Consider the following 23055-nt stretch of genomic DNA (forward strand, 5'->3'; position numbering starts at 1 on the left):
GGAACAGCAAGTTCCCTTGCCGGTCTAGGAATGGTAGAACGATGGGTTCGATGACGGTTTGGATGTACCGTGCACTATTCAGTGTCCCCTCGACGATCACCAGTGGTGTACGGCCAGTGTAGGAGATCGCTCCCCACACCATGATGCCGGGTGTTGGCCCTGTGTGCCTCGGTCGTATGCAGTCCTGATTGTGGCGCTCACCTGCACGGCGCCAAACACGCATACGACCATCATTGGCACCAAGGCAGAAGCGACTCTCATCGCTGAAGACGACACGTCTCCATTCGTCCCTCCATTCACGCCTGTCGCGACACCACTGGAGGCGGGCTGCACGATGTTGGGGCGTGAGCGGAAGACGGCCTAACGGTGTGCGGGACCGTAGCCCAGCTTCATGGAGACGGTTGCGAATGGTCCTCGCCGATACCCCAGGAGCAACAATGTCCCTAATTTGCTGGGAAGTGGCGGTGCGGTCCCCTACGGCACTGCGTAGGATCCTACGGTCTTGGCGTGCATCCGTGCGTCGCTGCGGTCCGGTCCCAGGTCGACGGGCACGTGCACCTTCCGCCGACCACTGGCGACAACATCGATGTACTGTGGAGACCTCACGCCCCACGTGTTGAGCAATTCGGCGGTACGTCCACCCGGCCTCCCGCATGCCCACTATACGCCCTCGCTCAAAGTCCGTCAACTGCACATACGGTTCACGTCCACGCTGTCGCGGCATGCTACCAGTGGTAAAGACTGCGATGGAGCTCCGTATGCCACGGCAAACTGGCTGACACTGACGGCGGCGGTGCACAAATGCTGCGCAGCTAGCGCCATTCGACGGCCAACACCGCGGTTCCTGGTGTGTCCGCTGTGCCGTGCGTGTGATCATTGCTTGTACAGCCCTCTCGCAGTGTCCGGAGCAAGTATGGTGGGTCTGACACGCCGGTGTCAATGTGTTCTTTTTTCCATTTCCAGGAGTGTATAAGCTGAGGCCTGCACCATTCACTTATGAGGAACAGGTGGCGTCTATTTATTGCTGTTTCCACCAATGGGAGCAAATGCTTGTAGTCTATACAGGAAATTCGCACAACTTCAGAAAGCACATCCTTGGAACCAATGCATCAGTTCCATCAACAGTTTACGGAAACCATGCCAGATTGCTTAATCTAATTGAAACTCCTTGACCCTGAAGCATTAGTTTCATTAAAACATCATCCAAAATACATTAATGTGAAAATAAGCGCAGCATTAATGCTAATGGTACACTGGCAATTGTGCAACTTGACATAACTTGTGCCCTTTACTTATGTTACATGTCACAATATTTTTTTCCTCCAGGAATCAAAGAAGACTCTTATAGAAATGGATACAACAATATAAAAAACCGTGAACTAGAATAGTACGTTTGAAAATTGTAAAATTATTAAAAATGAGAACTTATAGAGTTAACTAGAGGGTAGAAAGGAAATAGGTTTACAATTCACGCACTTAAAATAGCGTGCATAAGCTCTTCTGTGGTTCTAAGACCCTAAAACCTTTTTGTGAATAACAAGCATTGTGAAATGGCATGACGCAATTAAGGGACGAAGGGGTAAACAAGATCAACCTTGACATATTTAAAATTCTTTTATAACTGCTTAGTTCTGTGGCTTCAAATGCTTTATAAAATGACAACTTTGCATCAATCAACGCGAAACCGTTGTGGAACACTTGTGCCACGAGTAGCAGTTCATGAATACTCTATCGGCCTATGACCCCTACGAACGAATGACACTATAAGTGTAGCGAATAATTCAACTTTCACTCATCTTGTGTACGAAACTTAACTCAGTTGGAAGCCATACAAAGATGCACAGACTTGGGGATGAAATATGGCATTTATCACAATAAGAATACCTTGTACCGGCTAATTGTAGTGAGTCGCCATCTGTGCATCTTTGTGTGGCTCCCACCTGTGCTTCGTTTCGCGTACAAGTCTAGTAAAAGTTTAATTATTCGCTACGCATATAACGTGGTATCATTCGCTTGTACTGGTCATAGGCCATCAGCTGTTACTCTGCGCTCACCGCTGCATGGCAGACTCTGGCCTCGGCAGCCAGAGACAGTGGTGATGTATGTGTGAGACGTATTTGCTTGAATGTGTGTCCTATTGTTTATTTCAGAAGAAAGCCTTCTGACCACAAACTTACGTGTTTAGTAGTCTTTTTTGAGGCTCACTGCGACTCAACGTCTCCACTATATGTATAAGTAGGCTGTTTAGGTTTTTATGTTGGTAACGCCACTTAGCGCTCTGTATGAAAATCACTGACTGTGCTGTGTGCAGTCTGTGGCTGGTTTGCATTGTTGGAATATTTGCTATTGTAGTGTTGGGCAGTTGGATGTGAACAGCGCGGAGCGTTGCGCAGTTGGAGGTGAGCCGCCAGCAGTGGTGAACGTGGGAAGAGAGATGGCAGAATTTTGAGAGCGGACGATCTGGACGTGAGTCCACCAGAAAGAGTAAATTTGTAATACTGGGTATCATGAACTGATATATATCACTTTTGAACATTATTAAGGTGAATACATTGTTTGTTCTCTATCAAAATCTTTCATTTGCTAACTATGGCCATCAGTAGTTAGTGTCTTCAGTAGTTAGAATCCCTTATTTAGCTGGCAGTCTTGGCGCTCGCTATATTGCAGTAGTTCGAGTAACGAAGATTTTTCTGAGGTAAGTGATTCATGAAAGGTATAAGTTATTGTTAGTCAGGGCCATTCTTTTGTAGGGATTATTGAAAGTCAGATTGCGTTGCGCTAAAAATGTTGTGTGTCGGTTTAGTGTTGATCAGAATAACTAAAGAGCGAAATGTCTGAGTACGTTCAGTTCTGCTCAGCTGTTTGAAAATCAAATAACGTAAGAGGTTTTCCAGCACTGTCATTTTTAAATTTTTCTAAGGGGACGTTACATATGGTGAGTAGCAATCTATCATGTTTCTAATATTGTCATTATTCCATTTTGGATTTCCACTGTTTGTACAGTTTTATATAACTGGCATACCACTGCTAAGCTAAAAACCTATATTCTACTCATTGTGATTTTGGAAAAAAGAAAAACTGTGGTCAAGACATAACAATAATTGTTAAAGTGCATCCAAATGACTGTTTCTTCTGATAGCACTTTCACGCAAATTGCAGCGTATAATGGGTGTGACTAATTCAATGACTGTTCGGCAGTCGTAAATCACACAATAACGAATCTTTCCACCTATTTCTGTAAACTATTTTATATTAGTTTACGTCGACGATAAACTGCCAGTCCCTACAACAAAACTTAATGCTCTGAAGGTCTTCCTACATTTTGCTAGACCTTTCTAGAGATATAACTTCACCGTATACAGTAGCACCACCCACGATAAGCTTCATGGAGCTTCTGTCGTTATTCACTAGATTATTTACATGAATTGTGAACGGTAACGGTCCTATAAAAAAAGACTTCAGCAATGAATACCGAATAATTCCGGCATAAGAAGTCACCCCGGTCTACCAACGGCGTTGTCATAGGGGCAAAGGAGAGGTCAGGGGTTCATGGCACCCTCTTTCTTGGAGTGGGAAACTGCCCCTAAAACGCGGAAGACTTAGCAGTTGAAAGTTGCGAGCTCTTTCCTCTTATCTCGTGTTTTCTACTGAAAATCTCGTGCTTGTACATTTGTTAACTTTACTATTACAGAGATCGCCTAAACTTTATTTTTTTTAATTGGTCCTGTGCGCAATAGATAACTTACTTGGTCTTTCTGCTGCCACTGCTTGATCCGCTGCATTACATCATTTAACAAAAACATAAAGAAACCTATTATTCATGCTGAGGTCAATGCATGTTCGGTATGGCGGCGCCTGCTGTTGCTGCGGCTGCTGCTGCTTACTACAACTACATATAATTCACGAGAAAGGGTTTGGTCAAATCTAAACTCGATAAATGATAACCCATACAGGTAATTCCTTCTTTTAAAAACTATGTTCTGAAAGCGGTTCTTTCTCGTTCAATTAACAAAACGCTAGAAGCTCTTTGAATAATCGCTTCGTATGTAAATCTGCCTCCAGTGGCATTAGAGCAATATTACAAATTAATCAAACACTTGAGACAGCCTCAAATACTTCTCAATTAAATACATAGTGAAACAATTCCCTGACAATTACAAAAGAAATCAATGACAAAAATCAATACTTAATCTATTCGCCTAACAATGGTTTCCCTTAAGAATTCAACTCCTATCATTATCAAAATTACTGTCTGCTGCTACGCACATACACAACCCCTTTTCTTTAAATTAATAAGCGCGCTGCAAATTATAAAAAATATCAACTCACTACCAAATCCTGTGTCGCTGCTGGCGGACACAGCAGTACGGCAGCTCGGCGACGACCCCTCGCCCAACGCACGTGCGCACCACAGCAGGCGGGCTCCTACATTGGCTTCCAAAAACTATCGCAAATTAATCCGTGCTCTGCGAAGCGCAACAACAATATCTTAGATTCCAGAACTTATGTATGCACGCTGTAGCCAACCTTTAAATCCTAAGAGAGTATTGCCAACTCTCGCAGTGATCAACGGCATGAGGGTGCAGGAGACAGTGGAAATCACTACGTTAAAGAGATTTAATGTGTATTCACAGGACATGTTGCCTGCCGTCGAAAAAGTGTCATGATGATCTTTATATTGACGAAAGATTCAGGATTAGTCCCCCATTTGGATCTGCAGAAGGGGATTGCTAAGGGATAGGTGACGATGAGAATAATATTGAACAACCAACAAAGGGATGACGTTCCACGTGTCGGGACGTTTGAAAACAGCAGGAAAGGTAGACGATCTGAAAAGGGATATTCTAAGGCTCAGTGTAGATGTACAAGGGGTCGGTGAAGTAAAATTGATGGGAGATAAGGAGTACTCGTCCAACGAATATAGGGTAATACCAACAGCAGCAGAAAATGATGTAACGGGAGTACTATTTGTTACGAATAGGGAAGTAGAGTAGAGAGCGAGCTACTGTAAGTTAAGTGAGAGGGTTGTTCTCGTCAAATCTGACAGCAAACCAACACAGACAACGACAGTTCGGATGCACATGCCAACGTTGCAGAAGCACATGAAAAGATAGAGAAAGTATTTTAGGGTATTGAACGGGTAATTCAGTAAGTAAATGGAGAGAAAAATGTAATTGTCACGAAGGATGGGAATGTGGCTCTAGGGGAAAGAATAGAAGAAAGGTTACTGGCGAATATGGGCTTGGCCGTAGGGATCAGAGAGGAGAGAGGCTAATTGAGTACTGTAACAAATTTCGTATGCCATAAGCATATACCCTTGTTAAGAATATCAAGTTGTGGAGGTATAGTTGGAAAAGACCCGGAAACACGGGAAGTTTCCAGATGGATTACATCATTGTCAGACAAGGATTCCGTAATCAGATATTGGACTGTAGCCCGCACGCAAGTGTAGATACAGACTCAGATCACAATTTAGTAATGACGGAGGGTAGATCGAAATTTACGACAATCGTCCGAAAGAGGAGAAGGAGATTAGTGTTTAACGTCCAACCGACAACGAGGTCATTAGGGACGGAGCACAAGCTCGGACAAGGGAAGGATGGACAGGGTTGCAGCCGTGCCCTTTTGAAGGAACCATCCCGGCATTTGCCTTAAGCGATTTAGGGAAATCATGAAAGATCTAAATCAGAATGGCCGGACATGGGTTTGAGCCGTCGTCCTCCAAAATACGGGCCAATGCGCTAACCATTGCGCTACCCCGCTCGGTTTGTCCGAAAAAATCAGCGTGGAATGAAGTGGGTGGCGTGTGGACGTTCCTGAGAAATGACGAGACGCTTAGGAATTTCGCTGTACCGCGATAGGAAACAACAGTGCGGGTAGATCAGGTGAAGAGAAGTGGGCATATCTAAGAAGAGCAAAAATTGATACAAGGAAGCTAACTGCTAAGAAATTTGGGTAACAGATGAAGTACTTTAACTTATCGACGAAAGAAGGAAGTAAAAAAAAGTTCAGGGGAAGACAGGAAAGAAACAATTAGCAAGTGTAGGGCAGCCAAGGTCAAATAGCTGCAGGAAACATGTGAAAATATGGAAAAAAAATTGTCTCGAAGACTGAAGCAGCATACATAAAAGTCAAAACAGTCACCGGTGAAATTAAAGCAAGCGTGGTGACATTAAAAGTGCAAAGGGAATTTCAGTGTTAAACGCACAAGAGAGAACGGACATGAGGAAACGGCAGATGTAGCAAGCGAAAAACGACACTCCATAGGCCCTAAGTCTCCGTTTGTGACTTAATTTCTTTTATCTTCGCGGTCGTTACGCGGAATGTAAGTTGATGGTAGCAGAATCGTTCTTCAGTCACTCGCGAACGCCCAAGATTTTCACAAAAGTGATTCGTGAAAAGAAAGACGCCTTCCATCCGGGTTTGCCCCTTTAAGTTCGCGGAACATTTACGTAATACTCACGTGTTGATCTAACCAACCAGTAACAAATATAGCAACAGCCGGTCGTCGTTTACGACAATGCTTCGAGTATATATCAACCAGTCATCCTCAGGTGAGTCATCGATGTCTGACGCCTTCCTCCATTCCACAGTTTATTTGCTTTTTGTGTCTGTTCTGCACAAGCATTAAATCGTGATGACGGACTGACCGTACTACCCGGCGAGCAGCACCAGCCTGTTGTATGTCGAGGCGCTGTTTATTGTCGGGTTACACAGTAATAAGGCTTGTAGAGTGGACATTCATAAATTGCTCTGTGAATAAAATTATCAATTGCATATGTTGCTGTTTATATGACCTCTCGCTAACGAGCTTGTCAGTTACAGATAATTTATCTTTAGCTGTCAACCAGCAAACCAGGTATAATGTTTAATAATTTCCAGAGTCAAGATATCTCCTCTTTTGAACCATTTTCTATTCCAAGGTGGCAGAGCAGGGTGTTTGGGATCCGCCCTATTAAAGGGTTTGCAGTCTTTTCGGTCCCAGCAGTCTGGAAGTGGAGCAAAGAGAATCCCAAATGGGAATATTTTGGAGGGGACTCCCAGTGCTGAACAAGTGCATGTAAACAGCGTCCTCAGTCTATGTGATCGCCGTAATGCTTATTGACACCAGTGCTTACTAATTTAAGTTATACGAGTATATTACAGCACTGAAGATGGTCACGAAGTGACCGAAAATCGATTTTGCGATAATAAACAAAAATATACGACCAATGCTGTCTATCCTTCCAAGTATACCCATTATCTGGTCATAGTGCACAGGACACTATGGAGTCGCCAATCAATATAATTCAGTAAAGTTATGAACAACAAATGTTCATTTGATGAAGTGTAATTACTCTTTAAATAATGCGAGAAATAATTCCGCATTTCTAGTCAATCGTCGTGTCTTCAGAACTTAGGCTGTGAATGAGACTGGCACAATTTTTACTAAGTTTTCATTATGTTACTACTGTGTTTGTGTCTGAACGTTTCCCGGTGACAGATAAGAATAGCAGTCAACAGATTTTTCAGTACTTAGTGGATACATACACACCAGTATATTCTTGTGGTTTGTAGCTACCTGTTAGTATGAGAAAGGGAATACGTTGCACCCTTTAAAATTAGCAAACCACAGGAAAGCTGATGAGAGCAAGGAAACCTTTAAGACTGCATTAAATTATCCGGGTGTAAACGAAGAGTTACTTACAGTATTTTACAGCTAGTGTACAGATGTTTGTGACAGAATTGCTAGCATTCCGTGCTTCTGTTGAGTAATTTTTTATTTTTACTCCCTAGTAGAAAGATATGAATGCGAGAAAGGCCGAGCTTACGAAGAAGGGTACGCAGTATCTGTACAAGAAGATTAGAAATTGACCTCTCCATTTTGAGACATGCCGCTTCACTAATGCATTTTTTTGGGCCATTCGTCTTCGGACTGGTTTGGTGCAGCCTACCACGAATTCCTTTCAGGCGCCACCCTGTTCATTTCGGAGTAACACTTGGACACTACGTTCTCAATTATGTATTCCAGGCCCTGTCTTCCCCTACAGCTTTTATACTCTACAGTTCCCTCTAGGGCCAGGAGATTATTCCCTGACAAATGAACAGAGGTCCTATTACCCGTCGCTTCTTATTGTCTATGTTTCCCATACGTTTCTTTCTTCTCTGATTCTGCGGAGAACATCCTCATTACTTATTTATTCACCCATCTGAATTTTCAACATTCTTCTGTAGCAACACTTCTCAAACGCTTCGCTTTTCTTCTGTTGCGGCTTCCCCACTGTCCCTGTTTCACTACCATATGATGTTGTACTCCAAACGTAATTTTTCAGAAATTTCTTCCTCAACTCAAGGCCTATCATATCGGTAGACTTCTCTCGGCCAGGAATGTCCTCCTTGCCTGTGCTAGTCTGCTTCTTATGTCCTCGCTTCGACCTTCATGGGTTATTTTGTTTCCAAGGTAGCAGAATTCCTTAACATCGTCTACTTCGTGATCTCCAATTTTGTTTCTCGCTATTCTCATTTCTGCTCCTTCTCATAATTTTTTTTCTTTCTCTGTTTTATGCTAAATCCATATTCGGCCCTCTTTAGACTTTGCATTCCATTCAATAGATCCTATAACTCTTCTTCATTTTCACTGAGTATAGCAGTGTCATCACCGAATCTTATCATTGAAATCCTTTCACGCTGAAATTGAATCTCACACTTGAATCTTTCTTTTATTCCCATCCCTGCTCCTTCGACGTACAGATTGGACAGTTGGAGTGAAAGTCTGCATTTTTGTGTTATGCCCTTTTTAATCCGAGTCCTTCATTCTTGATCTTTCAGTCTTAATGATCCCTCTTGTTTCTTGCACATGTTGCATATCAGCCATCCTTCTATGTACCTCACTCCCGTTTTCGAATATCTTCCACAATACACATTATCGATCGCTTTTTCTAGATCGACAAACCCTGTGAGCATATCTTGATTTTTCCTCGCTCTTGCTTACATTGTTGTTGCCGTTGTTGTTGTGGTCTTCAGTCCTGCGACTGGTTTGATGTACCTCTCCATTCTACTCTATCATGTGCAAGCCCTGTCATCTCTGAGTAACTACTGCAGCGTAAATCCTTCTGAGTCTGCTTGCTGTATTCATCTCTTGTCCTCCCTCTACGATTTTTAGCCCCACTCCCCAAACTCCCTCCTCTCAGAATCAGTCCTATCAATCTATCCCTTCTTTTAGTCAGGTTGTGCCACAAATTTATTATCTCCCCATTCTGTTCAGTACCTCCTCCTTAGTTACGTGATCTACCCATCTAATCTTCTGCACTCTTCTGTTGAACCACATTTCAAAAGCCTCTAAGCTCTTCTTATCTAAACTGTGTCGTCCGTGTTTCACTTCCGCAAATAGCTACACTCCATACAAATACTTTCAGAAAAGACTCGCTGACACTTAAATTTATGTTCGATGTTAACAAATTTCTCTCTCTCAGAAACGCTTTTCTTGCCATTGCCAGTTTACATTTTTATCCTTTGTACTTCGACCATATAGGAAACCACCCAAATAGCAAACCTCATAAACTATTTTAAGTGTCTCGTTTCCTAATCTAATTCCCTCAACATCACCTGATTTAATTCGATTACATTCCACTATCCTTGTTTTGCTTTTGCTGATATACATCTCATATCCTCCCGTCACATTCCGTGTTCTTCCATTATAAAGTGCAAAGTCCGAACTGCCTCTCTGGTGCCTTTACCTTTCATAAAAACAAATTAATCGTCAGTTAACAGATACTTAACTTCATTTCCTTTCTTCTTTATTTTATTCTTGTCAGCAGCTAGGATGCATTAGAACTTAGGCTGACTGTGAGATAGATTTTTCACTTTTCTGTCCGTGATATCTCCAAAATTGGGTTGATGATCATTTTCCGAAAGTCTAATGGTACGATGCCAGTCTCATAGATTCTGAACACCAACTTGAATAGCAGCTCTGTTGCCGTTTCTCCCACCGATTTTACAAATTCCGATGCAGTGTTATCTTTTTCTGCAGCTACATTTGAAGTCAAGTAATCCAGCTCTCTTTTGAATTCTGGCCATAATACTGATATCCTGTCTCTATATTATCGAGTTCAGTTTCTCCTTTTGTCATCAGCAAGTCCTTACAGTGATAGATGGCTTCAATGTATTCTTTCTACCTATATGCTCTTTCTTCTGCGTTTAACAGTGGAATTCCCATTCCAGTCGTAATGTTACCACTATTGCTTTTAATTTCACCGAACATTCATTTGACTTTTCTATACGCTGAGTCAGTCCTTCTGACGATCATTTCCTTTTCGGTTTCTCCACATCTATCCTGTAGCCATTTGTTCTTGGCTGCCCTGTACGTTGTATTCATTACCTTTCTAAATGACTTACATTTCTGCATTCCTGAATTTCCCTGAACATTTCTGTACTAATTTCTTACGTCGATACATTGAAATACTTCTTCTGTTACCTTCCTTGTACCTATGTCTGACTGTCCAACATCTATGAGTGCACTATTTAGTGACTTCCATTTCTCTTCAGCTGAACTGCCTTCTGTGGTACTTATTACCGCAGCATCTACGGTCTCAGAGAACTTCAAACGCTTTTATTTACTCCGAAGTACCATCTACATCCACACTGATTCTCGTGGACGCATTTTTTACACTTCTCTCTACCCTTCATCACTACTGAATTGTGATATGTGACTGTATATATACCTGGGTACACCTTCCAATTCAATATCTGATTTCGGAATCTCTGTCTGACCAAGACGTAATCCAGCTGGAATCATGCTCCCGCTCTTTTCCTAGTATATCTCCACCACCTTATATCTTCGAACAGCATGTTTATTATTATGTAAACTGAAGGTGCAGAGGGGAGAAAAGAAAGGAAAGGAAAGGGAAGGGAATATTGATTTCAGCTGTAGCGGGACTTCATGCGGTATCGGCGGCGTTTGAAATAGGGTGCCAGATCGGGAAACGAAACCGGGATCTCCTCCTTACTAGGCAAAAGCGTTAACCACTGCACCACCAAGAAACAGTGTTTGTCGCAATTGCGGGGATTATCTCGCCACGCTCCTCGGTCGACCCACTATCCGACATAGCGCCACCTGTCGACGGTACCTTCCAATGAGTCCACGCTCGCTACTTTGAGTTTCCCGCAAGAGGTCAGATGTAATTGTGCATACGTACTGAAGGCGGATAGTTCTGGGTGAAGATTTCAATTTTCCGGATATAGACTGGGAGACTCAAACGTTCATAACGGGTGGCAGGGACAAGGAACCCAGTGAAATTTTTTTCAGTGCATTATCTGAAAACCACCTTGAGCAGTTAAACAGATAACATATTAGACCTTCTGGTGACAAACAGACCCGAACTATTTGAAATAGTTAACGCAGACAGGGAATAAGCGATCATAAAGCGGTTACTGCATCGATGATTTCAGCCGTATATACAAATGTTAAAAAAGGCAGGAAAATTTTCCTGTTTAGCAAAATTGACAAAAAGCAGATTTCAGAGTACTTGACGGCTCAACACAAAAGTTTTGTCTCAAGTACAGATAGTGTTGAGGATCAGTGGCCAAAGTTCAAAACCATCGTACAATACGCATTAGATGTGTACAGGGTGTTTCAAAAATGACCGGTATATTTGAAACGGCAATAAAAACTAAACGAGCAGCGATAGAAATACACCGTTTGTTGCAATATGCTTGGGATAACAGTACATTTTCAGGCAGACAAACTTTCGAAATTACAGTAGTTACAATTTTCAACAACAGATGGTGCTGCGGTCTGGGAAACTCTATAGTACGATATTTTCCACATATCCACCATGCGTAGCAATAATATGGCGTAGTCTCTGAATGAAATTACCCGAAACTTTTGACAACGTGTCTGGCGGAATGGTTTCACATGCAGATGAGATGTACTGCTTCAGCTGTTCAATTGTTTCTGGATTCTGGCGGTACACCTGGTCTTTCAAGTGTCCCCACAGAAAGAAGTCACAGGGGTTCATGTCTGGCGAATAGGGAGGCCAATCCACGCCGCCTCCTGTATGTTTCGGATAGCCCAAAGCAATCACACGATCATCGAAATATTCATTCAGGAAATTAAAGACGTCGGCCGTGCGATGTGGCCGGGCACCATCCTGCATAAACCACGAGGTGTTCGCAGTGTCGTCTAAGGCAGTTTGTACCGCCACAAATTCACGAAGAATGTCCAGATAGCGTGATGCAGTAATCGTTTCGGATCTGAAAAATGGGCCAATGATTCCTTTGGAAGAAATGGCGGCCCAGACCAGTACTTTTTAAGGATGCAGGGACGATGGGACTGCAACATGGGGCTTTTCGGTTCCCCATATGCGCCAGTTCTGTTTATTGACGAAGCCGTCCAGGTAAAAATAAGCTTCGTCAGTAAACCAAATGCTGCCCACATGCATATCGCCGTCATCAATCCTGTGTACTATATCGTTAGCGACTGTCTCTCGTGCAGCAATGGTAGCGGCGCTGAGGGGTTGCCGCGTTTGAATTTTGTATGGATAGAGGTGTAAACTCTGGCGCATGAGACGATACGTGGACGTTGGCGTCATTTGGACCGCAGCTGCAACACGGCGAACGGAAACCCGAGGCCGCTGTTGGATCACCTTCTGCACTAGCTGCGCGTTGCCCTCTGTGGTTGCCGTACGCGGTCGCCCTACCTTTCCAGCACGTTCATCCGTCACGTTCCCAGTACGTTGAACTTTTTCAAACAGATCCTTTATTGTATCGCTTTTCGGTCCTTTGGTTACATTAAACCTCCGTTGAAAACTTCGTCTTGTTGCAACAACACTATGTTCTAGGCGGTGGAATTCCAACACCAGAAAAATCCTCTGTTCTAAGGAATAAACCATGTTGTCTACAGCACACTTGCACGTTGTGAACAGCACACGCTTACAGCAGAAAGACGACGTACAGAATGGCGCACCCACAGACTGCGTTGTCTTCTATATCTTTCACATCACTTGCAGCGCCATCTGTTGTTGAAAATTGTAACTACTGTAATTTCGAAAGTTTGTCCGCCTGAAAATGTACTGTTGTCCCAAGCATATTGCAACAAACGGTGTATTTCTATCGCTGCTCGTTTAGTTTTTATTGCCGTTTCAAATATACCGGTCATTTTTTAAACACCCTGTATGTGCCAAGCAAGATCGTAAGAGATGGAAAAGAGCCACCGTGGTACAACAAACGAGTTAGAAAACTGCTGCGGAAGCAAAGGGAACTTCACAGCAAACATAAACATACCCAAAGCCTTGCAGACAAACAACAATTACGCGAAGCGAAATGTAGTGTGAGGAGGGCTATGCGAGAGGCGTTCAATGAATTCGAAAGTAAAGTTCTATGTACTGACTTGGCAGAAAATCCTAAGAAATTCTGGTCTTATTTCAAAGCGGTAGGTGGATCAAAACAAAATGTCCAGACACTCTGTGACCAAAATGGTGCTGAAACAGAGGATGACAGACTTAAGGCCGAAATACTAAATGTCTTTTTCCAAAGCTGTTTCACAGAGGAAGACTGCACTGTAATTCCTTCTCTAGATTGTCGCACAGATGACAAAATGGTAGATATCGAAATAGACGACAGAGGGATAGAGAAACAATTAAAATCGCTCAAAAGAGGAAAGCCCGCTGGACCTGATGGGATACCAGTTCTATTTTACACAGAGTACGCGAAGGAACTTGCCCCCCTTCTTGCAGCGGTGTACCGTAGGTCTCTAGAAGAGCGTAGCGTTCCAAAGGATTGGAAAAGGGCACAGGTCATCACCGTTTTCAAGAAGGGACGTCGAACAGATGTCCAGAACTATAGACCTATATCTCTAACGTCGATCAGTTGTAGAATTTTGGAACACGTATTATGTTCGAGTACAATGACTTTTCTGGAGACTAGAAATCTACTCTGTAGGAACCAGCATGGGTTTCGAAAAAAAAGATCGTGTGAAACCCAGCTCGCGCTATTCGTCCACGAGACTCAGAGGGCCATAGACTCCGGTTCCCAGGTAGATGCCGTGTTTCTTGACTTCCGCAAGGTGTTCGATACAGTACCCCACAGTCGCACAGTCGCTTAATGAACAAAGTAAGAGCATATGGACTATCAGACCAATTGTGTGATTGGATTGAAGAGTTCCTGGATAACAGAACGCAGCATGTCATTCTCAATCGAGAGAAGTCTTCCGAAGTAAGAGTGATTTCAGGTGTGCCGCAGGGGAGTGTCGTAGGACCGTTGCTATTCACAATACACACAAATGACCTTGTGGATAACATCGGAAGTTCACTGAGGCTTTTTGCGGATGATGCTGTGATATATCGAGAGGTTGTAACAATGGAAAATTGTACTGAAATGCAAGAGGATCTGCAACGAATTGACGCATGGTGCAGGGAATGGCAATTGAATTTCAATGTAGACAAGTGTAATGTGATGCGGATACATAGAAAGAAAGATCCTTTATCATTTAGCTACAATATAGTAGTACAGCAACTGGAAGCAGTTAATTCCATAAATTATCCGGGAGTAGGCATTAGGAGTGATTTAAAATGGAATGATCATATAAAGTTGATCGTCGGTAAAGCAGATGCCAATAAGATTCATTGGAAGAATCCTAAGGAAATTCAATCTGAAAACAAAGGAAGTAGGTTACAGTACACTTGTTCGCCCACTGCTTGAATATTGCTCACCAGTGTGGGATCCGTACCAGATAGGGTTGATAGAAGAGATAGAGAAGATCCAACAGAGAGCAGCGCGCTTCGTTACAGGATCATTTAGTAATCGTGAAAGCGTTACGGAGATGGCAGATAAACTCCAGTGGAAGACTTTGCAGGAGAGACGCTCAGTAGCTCGGTACGGGATTTTGTTAAAGTTTCGAGAACATACCTTCACTGAGGAGCCAAGCAGTATATTGCTCCCTCCTACGTACATCTCGCGAAGAGACCATGAGGATAAGATCAGAGAGATTAGAACCCACACAGAGGCATACAGACAATCTTTCTTTCCACGAACAATACGAGACTGGAATAGAAGGGAGAACCGATAGACGTACTCAAAGTAACCTCCGCCACACACCGTCAGGTGGCTTGCGGATTAGAGATGTAGATGTAGATGTAGAAGGCGGTGGATTCACTGCCCATCGAGGACAAGTAGTGACATGAATGAGGGGTGTCAGTTCTTTCGGACTTGTCAGAAAGATATCAGTAGTTCCGTCCCTTTCCTTTCCTTTCTCCCTCTTCGACCTTCAGTTACATAATGTGTATAACAGCTGTGGATTCCGTATAGTGTCTGTTCATTCGGACATATTAGTAACTGAAATTCTTTGCAGAACTTATTCAGGCTCTCTCATCTCTCATTCCTACTATCAATCACATATTTTTCCGTATCTCCATCCTTTACTTCTTCTGGCACTAGAGCGTCGAAGGCAACATGATAAATGGATTATCATCTCACTTTACATATTGAATTAGCCGTTCAGTATCCACATATTTTTTCTCCAGATCTTCACGTTCTGCTTGTAATGCAGCCAGGTATACCTAAACTGTTGTTCTTGGCGTTGGTCTGCTGTACCTTCTGACCAGGAAACTTTTTAAATTACAGGCTAATGTGCTACGTATGCACGTTGCGTGTCGTTAATGCCGTGGTTTATATTGCCTTCTGCATGTTCACACTGTTGATCATACCTGATTGTTCATCTTTGTACGTGTAACGAGAAGCGTTCACAGTAATTCAGTGTGTGCCCTAACTTCCTATTGATAACGAATCGTACTCCCATTACAAATTTTTCTGCTACTGTTGATATTACCCTACAGTGTTCTGACCAGAAATCTGTATCTACTTTCTGTTTCACTTGACTGACACATCCTACATCTAAATTGAGGCTTTGCAGTTTTCTTTTCAAATATTTTAGCTTTCCTACAAACTTCAAACTTTTGACATTTCATGCCTCCACTCGAAGCATGTTGTCCCATACTTGGCTTTTCCATCATTTCCTCATGGTCACCTCCCTCTTGGCAGTGTTCTACTGGAGATTCGAATGAGGGAATAATGAAGAACCCGGTATCTAGTCCCAGTGGAAAGATCATCATGACGTTTTTTTTTAAATTACAAGCTTTTTGCGGTGTGTATGCTTTGTGAGTCATTAATGTTGTGGTTTTTATTGCCTTCTGCATCCTCACGCCTTTGATCATAGCGGATTCTTCACCTTTTTTAGGGCGATTACCCACACCGAGGGCAAAATATTTTCCTGAACCTCCCTCTCATGGATGCATGCATGAAAAAAAGCGCCATTACCCGTTCCACTTCAGCAACGTACACATCACGGTCCAGAAGGTGACTGTTAACGTCGTGTATGGCGATTAGATATTTTTGAGTCAAGACACCGGCACATTTTTGCTACTTTGTGTGGATTAGTTACGAAGACTTTTCGTGAATTTTCAGTCTCACTTGAAGGTGGTCACTGAGAACGAAATCAGTTACTGGGTAACTAACGTACCTGAAATACAGCTGTCCTGGTTTTATCAACATTGACATTGTTTGATATTGTATTATGCTTGTTTTTAAATACACTCATGTTCAGAAAAAACAGAACACCTTGACCGACTAGAGATAGGACGATCATATTCACGGGACTTGTAGATTAATATACTATCCAGAAATTATTACCATTTCCGTCACCTCAGTTCAGTATGTGTCCTATTGCCTAGTAGGCAAAGGGTCCACCATGGTCTCTGATAATTTGTTCCATGCGTTAGGTCATCGACACATATAAGGCGCGAATGGCGCCATATGGTATAGCCATCCATGCTGCATTCACCTGGTTCAAAGTTCATAGCCGGCCGATGTGGCCGAGCGGTTCTAGGCGCTTTAGTCTGGAACTGCGTGACAGCTACGGTCGCAGGTTCGAATCCTGCCTCGGGCATGGTTGTGTGTGATGTCCTTAGGTTAGTTAGGTTTAAGTAGTTCCAAGTTCTAGGGGAGTGATGACCTCAGATATTAAGTCCCATAGTGCTCAGAGCCTCTAAAGTTCATCTGTGGTAATTGGCACTGGATCACAGCGCTGCGCCTGTCGTTTCACATATCCCACACATTTTCGATTGGCGACAAGTCTGGTGATCTGATGGACCAAGGAAAAAGGCTGACATCCTGTGACATCAAGAAGGCGTGCAACATGTGATCGTGCATTGTCTTGGTGAAAAATGGCGTCCACGGAGGTGGGAAAAAAGGGTACATGTACGGATCGCAGGATGTCATTCACGTAGGTTTAAATGGTTCAAATGGCTCTGAGCACTATGCGACTTCTGAGGTCATCAGTCGCCTAGAACTTAGAACTAATTAAACCTAACTAACCTAAGGACATCACACACATCCATGCCCGAGGCAGGATTCGAACCTGCGACCGTAGCTGCCGCTCGATTCCAGACTGTAGCGCCTAGAACCGCACGGCCACTCCGGCCGGCTCATTCACGTAGGTCACAGTGGTCACAGTGCCCTGCGCACGCGCCAACTGTGGTTAGTGGTTGCACACCAAACCATAAGGCCTTCAACTGGCTGTGTATGTGTTGTGCGAATGTAGTCACTGTGATGCCTAACCCCCCTGTCTGCGGCGAACCAAAGTGCGGTCACCATTTTCGAACAAACAGAACCTGGATTCGTCCGTAAATACTGTCTGATGCCATTCCTGACCCCTATGACGTCGTTCCATACACCATTGCCGTGTAGTATGTTTCTGCACATTCATCAAAGATGGGCGGAGAAGTAGACAATGCGCACGTAACCCGTGCCGTAATAAACGGTGACGGTCTATCATCCCTGACAGTGTACAGCGTGTTCCACTGTTCTGCAGTTGCGCCAAGGCCGAGGATGACGCAGTTCTTTCCTGCAATGCCATTCGGATAACACTAACAGTAGAAGCAATTTCCCGGATGGATGCACTACATTCTTCCGTGCCAGTAATTTATCGTCTTTCAAACTGACTAATTTGAGGGTACGGTTCAAGCGTATTCCTGCGAGGCACCCTCCACGTCTGCTCAAGTCACGCTGATCCATTAGGTTCGGTTTATAGCGACAAAGAGATCCGCAGGCACATTTTAACAGTAGGTGGTATCGGGCGGCGATATCGATGTTGACCTTCAACCATCGGGCCGACAGCAAATGCTAATCATTTGTGCAGAACATACTAATGTGCATGTCCTATGAATATGAAAGTCCTACCTCTAGTTGTTCGAGGTGTTCGGTTTTTTCTTCTGAACGTGAGTGTACGTTATGTAACGCAGATTTCGATAAAAACAGGAAAAAAATCAAAGAGAATCGTTTCAACATGAGCTTACCACTTCCGTACAAGGTCGCGCTTCAAACAATATCCACAAATTACTTCGTCGTAGTGTTTCCGAAATCTCAGAAAACATCAGAGCGGAACAGCCTCATTATGTGGGAGTCATGTATCTCTGGACACATCGAGACAGCGCGCTCAATGATTTACGGCTCTTGTCGCCCGCTGGCTCGTCACGAGACGCAATTAATAGCGGAGAGAAATGCGCGCCGCGCCTTTATTTCGCGTCTGCGTGGTGATTAAGCCGCGTTCACGGGCGGCTCTGCAGCGGCTGCCGCTGCGTTTATCCGGCCGACGCGCCCTCGTTCACAATTTATTCACGTCGCCTGCGCGGCAGGGGAGCCGTCGCGTGCCCGGACGCACTTAGTGAGCGCATACGGTCCGCTATTACACTAACAAGCATATCTTTAGCGCGTAACGTATTGGCCGCGGCCACGCACCGCGCGGTCCGGGCCCAGCTGCCCAGGGTCGAGGCTCCGTGCCGGGGACACGCTAATTGTCCCTCTACCGTGTTCTGGCCCGACGGGCGAGTGCGACGGCAGAGCCCGGGTGGACACGGAACGTCTGCCACACGGGTGCGCAGTTGACCCTTCAGACACATCGCTCCCACACTTAGCTGGGACGAAAACACTTTGTCGAGACTTTGCTTGAGCTGCTGTCGGTTGGCCGGCCGCAGTGGCTGAGCGGTTCAGTCCGGAACGGCGCGACTGCTACGGTCGCAGGTTCGAATCCTGCCTTGGGCATGGATGTGTGGGATGTCCTTGGGTTAGTTAAGTTTAAGTACTTCTATGTTCTAGGCTAATGATGACATTAGATGTTAAGTCCCATAGTGCTCAGAGCCATTTGAACCATTGTTTGCTGTCGGTTGTTCTGAGGGAAGCTTAACTCCAGCCATACACTGGAGTTGGCGCACACGCAACACGTGTTTGTGTTGACTCACAGCTTGCTATACAGCAACGCGACTCGCACGAGGCGACAGGACAGTACCATGCCTGCTTTAGGCTGCGCCATGCGGCGTTCGACACAGTTTACTGTGCGCACGACACACAGTCTCTCAAAGCGAAACAGCTCTTTTGGTCGTTCAGAGTCCACCTACTCAATGAACTGTACGAGAGCTGTTGCGAAAGTAAAGACCGATCGGTCGCGAAATGGAAACCACAGTGAAAATTAAAGTTTTTTATTCGCAACAGTTAGCCACACCTTCCAGCTACCTCTCTGAATAATTGGCGCTCCTACTTAGACATCTGCCGTAGCTTTGTACAAACATTCCAGTACCTTCGTCACAGAAAGCAGCCACCTGCGCTTTCTGTCAATTTTCTACACTGGTGCCTTTCGTTGTTTGCGCCAAAATGTTGTCTTCGTAGCGAGCAGTTCATGTGAGCAAAGATGAACATTGGCAGGAGCCAATTAAGGGCTGGATTGTGGGTGATCCAACACTTCCCATCAAAAACACTGCAGGAGTGTCTTCATTGCCCCTGCAGAATGCGGCTGAGAATTGTCTTGAAGAAAGAAATGCATGGCACTTATGTTATGTGGGCAGCATAGCTTCAGGCGAAATCGTTTGAAAAGTCCGTGCAAAGTCCGAGAGATGGCACCACCGGCTCGTATCGAGGTCATGTTTAGTTAGTAGCATCTTTGGAAAGAATGTACTCCAAGTTTCAGCCATATTGGTCTATTTCTTTGTGTTTGGCATTCGTGTGAATCAAGGAAGCCAAGTGATTGTCAAAAAATGGAGGAAAAAGTATTTCCTGTGGTGATTAAATATTACTTTATGAAAGGCAAAACGCCTCAAGAGACTAAAGAATATCTTGATAAACATTACAGTGACTCTTCATCTTCGATTAGAACAGTTTATAAGTGGTCTCAAAATTTTCGGGTGGCCATATAGGCACAAGTGATGCTGAAAGTTCTGAACGCCCTGTGGAGGTTACGACTATAGAAATCACTGATAAAATCCATGATGGATAACAGAAGAGTGAAGGTATTTGAGATAGCTAGTGCTTTGGGCATCTAGAATGTACGGGTACATAATAGTTTGCATAAATATTTGGACATGAGAAAGCTATCCGCAAGATGGGTTCCGTGATTGCTCACGCTTGACCAAAAACGGAATCGTGTGAAGTGTTGAAAGGATGGTTTGCAGCTGCTGAGGAACAATCTGCAGGACATTAAGCGTCGTTTCGTCGCTGTGGATGAAACATGGATACATTACTGTACTGCTGAGACCAAACAACAATCTAAACAATGGGTTACCAAGGGAGAATCTGTACCAAAAAAGGCGAAGACCATTCCTTTGGCCGGAAAGGTTATGGTGACTGTCTTTTGGGATTCTAAGGGGATAATCCTCATCGACTATATGGAAAAGGGTAAAACTATTACAGAAGCATATTACTCATCGTTATTGGCTCGTTTGAAATCGAGCTGCAAGAAAAACGCCGGCGATTGGACCGCAAAAAAGTCCTTTTCCATCACGACAATGCACCAGCACACACCTCAACATTTGTGGTCGCAAAATTGATGGAAACAGGATTCCAACTAGTTTCACATCCCCCCTATTCTCCAGACTTGGCTCCCTCGGACAACAATTTGTTCCTCGATTTTAAGAAATGGCTGGCAGGACAAAGATATTATTCAAACGAGGAGTTGATTGCAGCAACTAATAGCTATTTTGCAGACTTGGACAATTAATATTATTCGGAATGGATCAACAAATTAGAATAGCATTGGACGAAGTGTATAAGTCTAAAAGGAGACTATGTCGAAAAATAAAAAAGGTTTACCCCAGACACATAAGTAGTTTTTATTTTTGCACGGACTTTTCAAACGCCCCTCGTACTTGGCGGGAGAAACTATTGTTCTATGAATCACTACGTGCTCACAGTGCCCTCAGAACTGAGAAAAGCGACGTGACGCGGTCGGAAGGCATTATACAGACACGGTCCATCACGTCTGTGCAAAGCTCCATTGAATTTTCGCTATAGTTTCCATTTCGTAACAAATCGGATCTTAGTTTCCGAATACTCTTCGTAGTAGCTCAGCCTTACCACGCAACAACTTCTTCTTACTCTACAGAGGACAGCGGCATATCCTAAACTTCTTCATAGTTCTGTGGATGTATCTTCAAGTACAACTAATGGATCTCGCGCTAAACTCACAAGCATTATCATGAGCGTTCTAATTATTAGATGTTCTCGGGTATTAAGCCGGCTGGCATCGTCCAGATGCACCCATATTACGGCAAGCTGGAGCCTGAACAAGTCAACTTTCCAAATTTCTCACCATTTGGACGACGCTACCCTGCTGAATATACCAAAACATTTTTATTAATAATTATAATACAAAGTAATATCACCAGTTACAGTTACATTCTCAGCAAGTACAACAAGTCCTTTCATCCATACATGTAATTTCTCATCATTAGATACTTTTATACATGATCGGGTATACAAAGTAAAAGGCATATCACTATAAACAAAACTAGATCTACTCTGAGTCTTCGGGTCGATTCCACAGAGCCAAGTCTTGTAGGCGATGACATCTCGGTCGGCAAAAGATTCTAGTCCAGGTAACGATGCGTTCTCACAGCGGACAATTGCGAGTGTAGCCTAATGTTACACAGTTTTCCTAATCAGTTTTCTACAGCTATTTGTGTAACTGTGTAATTTTTTTCCTAACTGCTGCAACCTGAAAATACTTAAATTGTAACAGTTATTTTTCAAAGCAGTTTAAATAAAAGCTACCCCAAAAACGCAGACAATTTTTCTTAACTTCCAGTTGATGCTTGGGCACTATACCTTTCCGATGACTTGGAACTGACTCCGGTTCAAATTGAAGTACCTACTCCACACTGCACAGCTTTGTGAATCGTTCATCAAAAAACAGTCGTCATAGTGACGCTTCCGCCTTCCCAGTTTGATTTCTTCCGTTTCGAAGAGTAAAACCATAGCACCAGAACCTGAATCTAGACTAAGATGCACGTGTTCATCCATTGATTTTCAAGGAGGTACTGCAATATAATGGCTAAGAAAGAATCTTTTGATAAACCTTTCGGGCCATAATGTCATGGTCCACGATGCTCTTCTGTTTCTAACGTTTCTTCCACAAATGCACTGGACGTCTTCAGAGGCGTCGCTCCTCCGTTTAATCTGCAAGACTCATCGAGCGTGCAACGCCTCTGAAGATATCCAGCGCAGTGCTGGACGAAACGTTAGGCACAGAAGTTTCTCGCGGACCTCGACTTTATACCTCAAAAGTTTTACCAGCAGAAATGTCATCCGGTCTTGAAAGCCTACATTCTATCATAAGAGCAGTCTCCCAACGTGCATTCATACTGTGTCGCGTGTAGTTTCCTGCTGTGTCCTTCACTGTGTCACCTGCGTCCGAATATGCGCCTAGGTCAGGTATGTGAACGTTCGTCACCGCAGCTGACTGTTCAGCATAGGAATCGGATTCAGTTGCCGGTACTACCAGGAATTTTTCCTCGGTGAGAAGAATCGTACGGGCTGCACTCGGCCTTGCGACGCCCATTGAGGAGCTACGCGAATGATATGTGGTGGCTCCAAGGTCTGCTACGTCAGCAACACACTGCCGAGAGAGCGGTTTGTTGAACACAGGTCCCTCTGCATGATACCGAATGGCAGAGGATGACACAGCGGGCGATCGTTAACCCTTGGGGCTTCAGGGCGTTGACAAGGAGCTCGTTGTGTCGTGTGAGAACACTAAGAAAG

This window comes from Schistocerca nitens, chromosome 1, assembly GCF_023898315.1.
Source record: "Schistocerca nitens isolate TAMUIC-IGC-003100 chromosome 1, iqSchNite1.1, whole genome shotgun sequence".
NCBI classification, from domain to species: Eukaryota; Metazoa; Arthropoda; class Insecta; order Orthoptera; family Acrididae; genus Schistocerca; species Schistocerca nitens.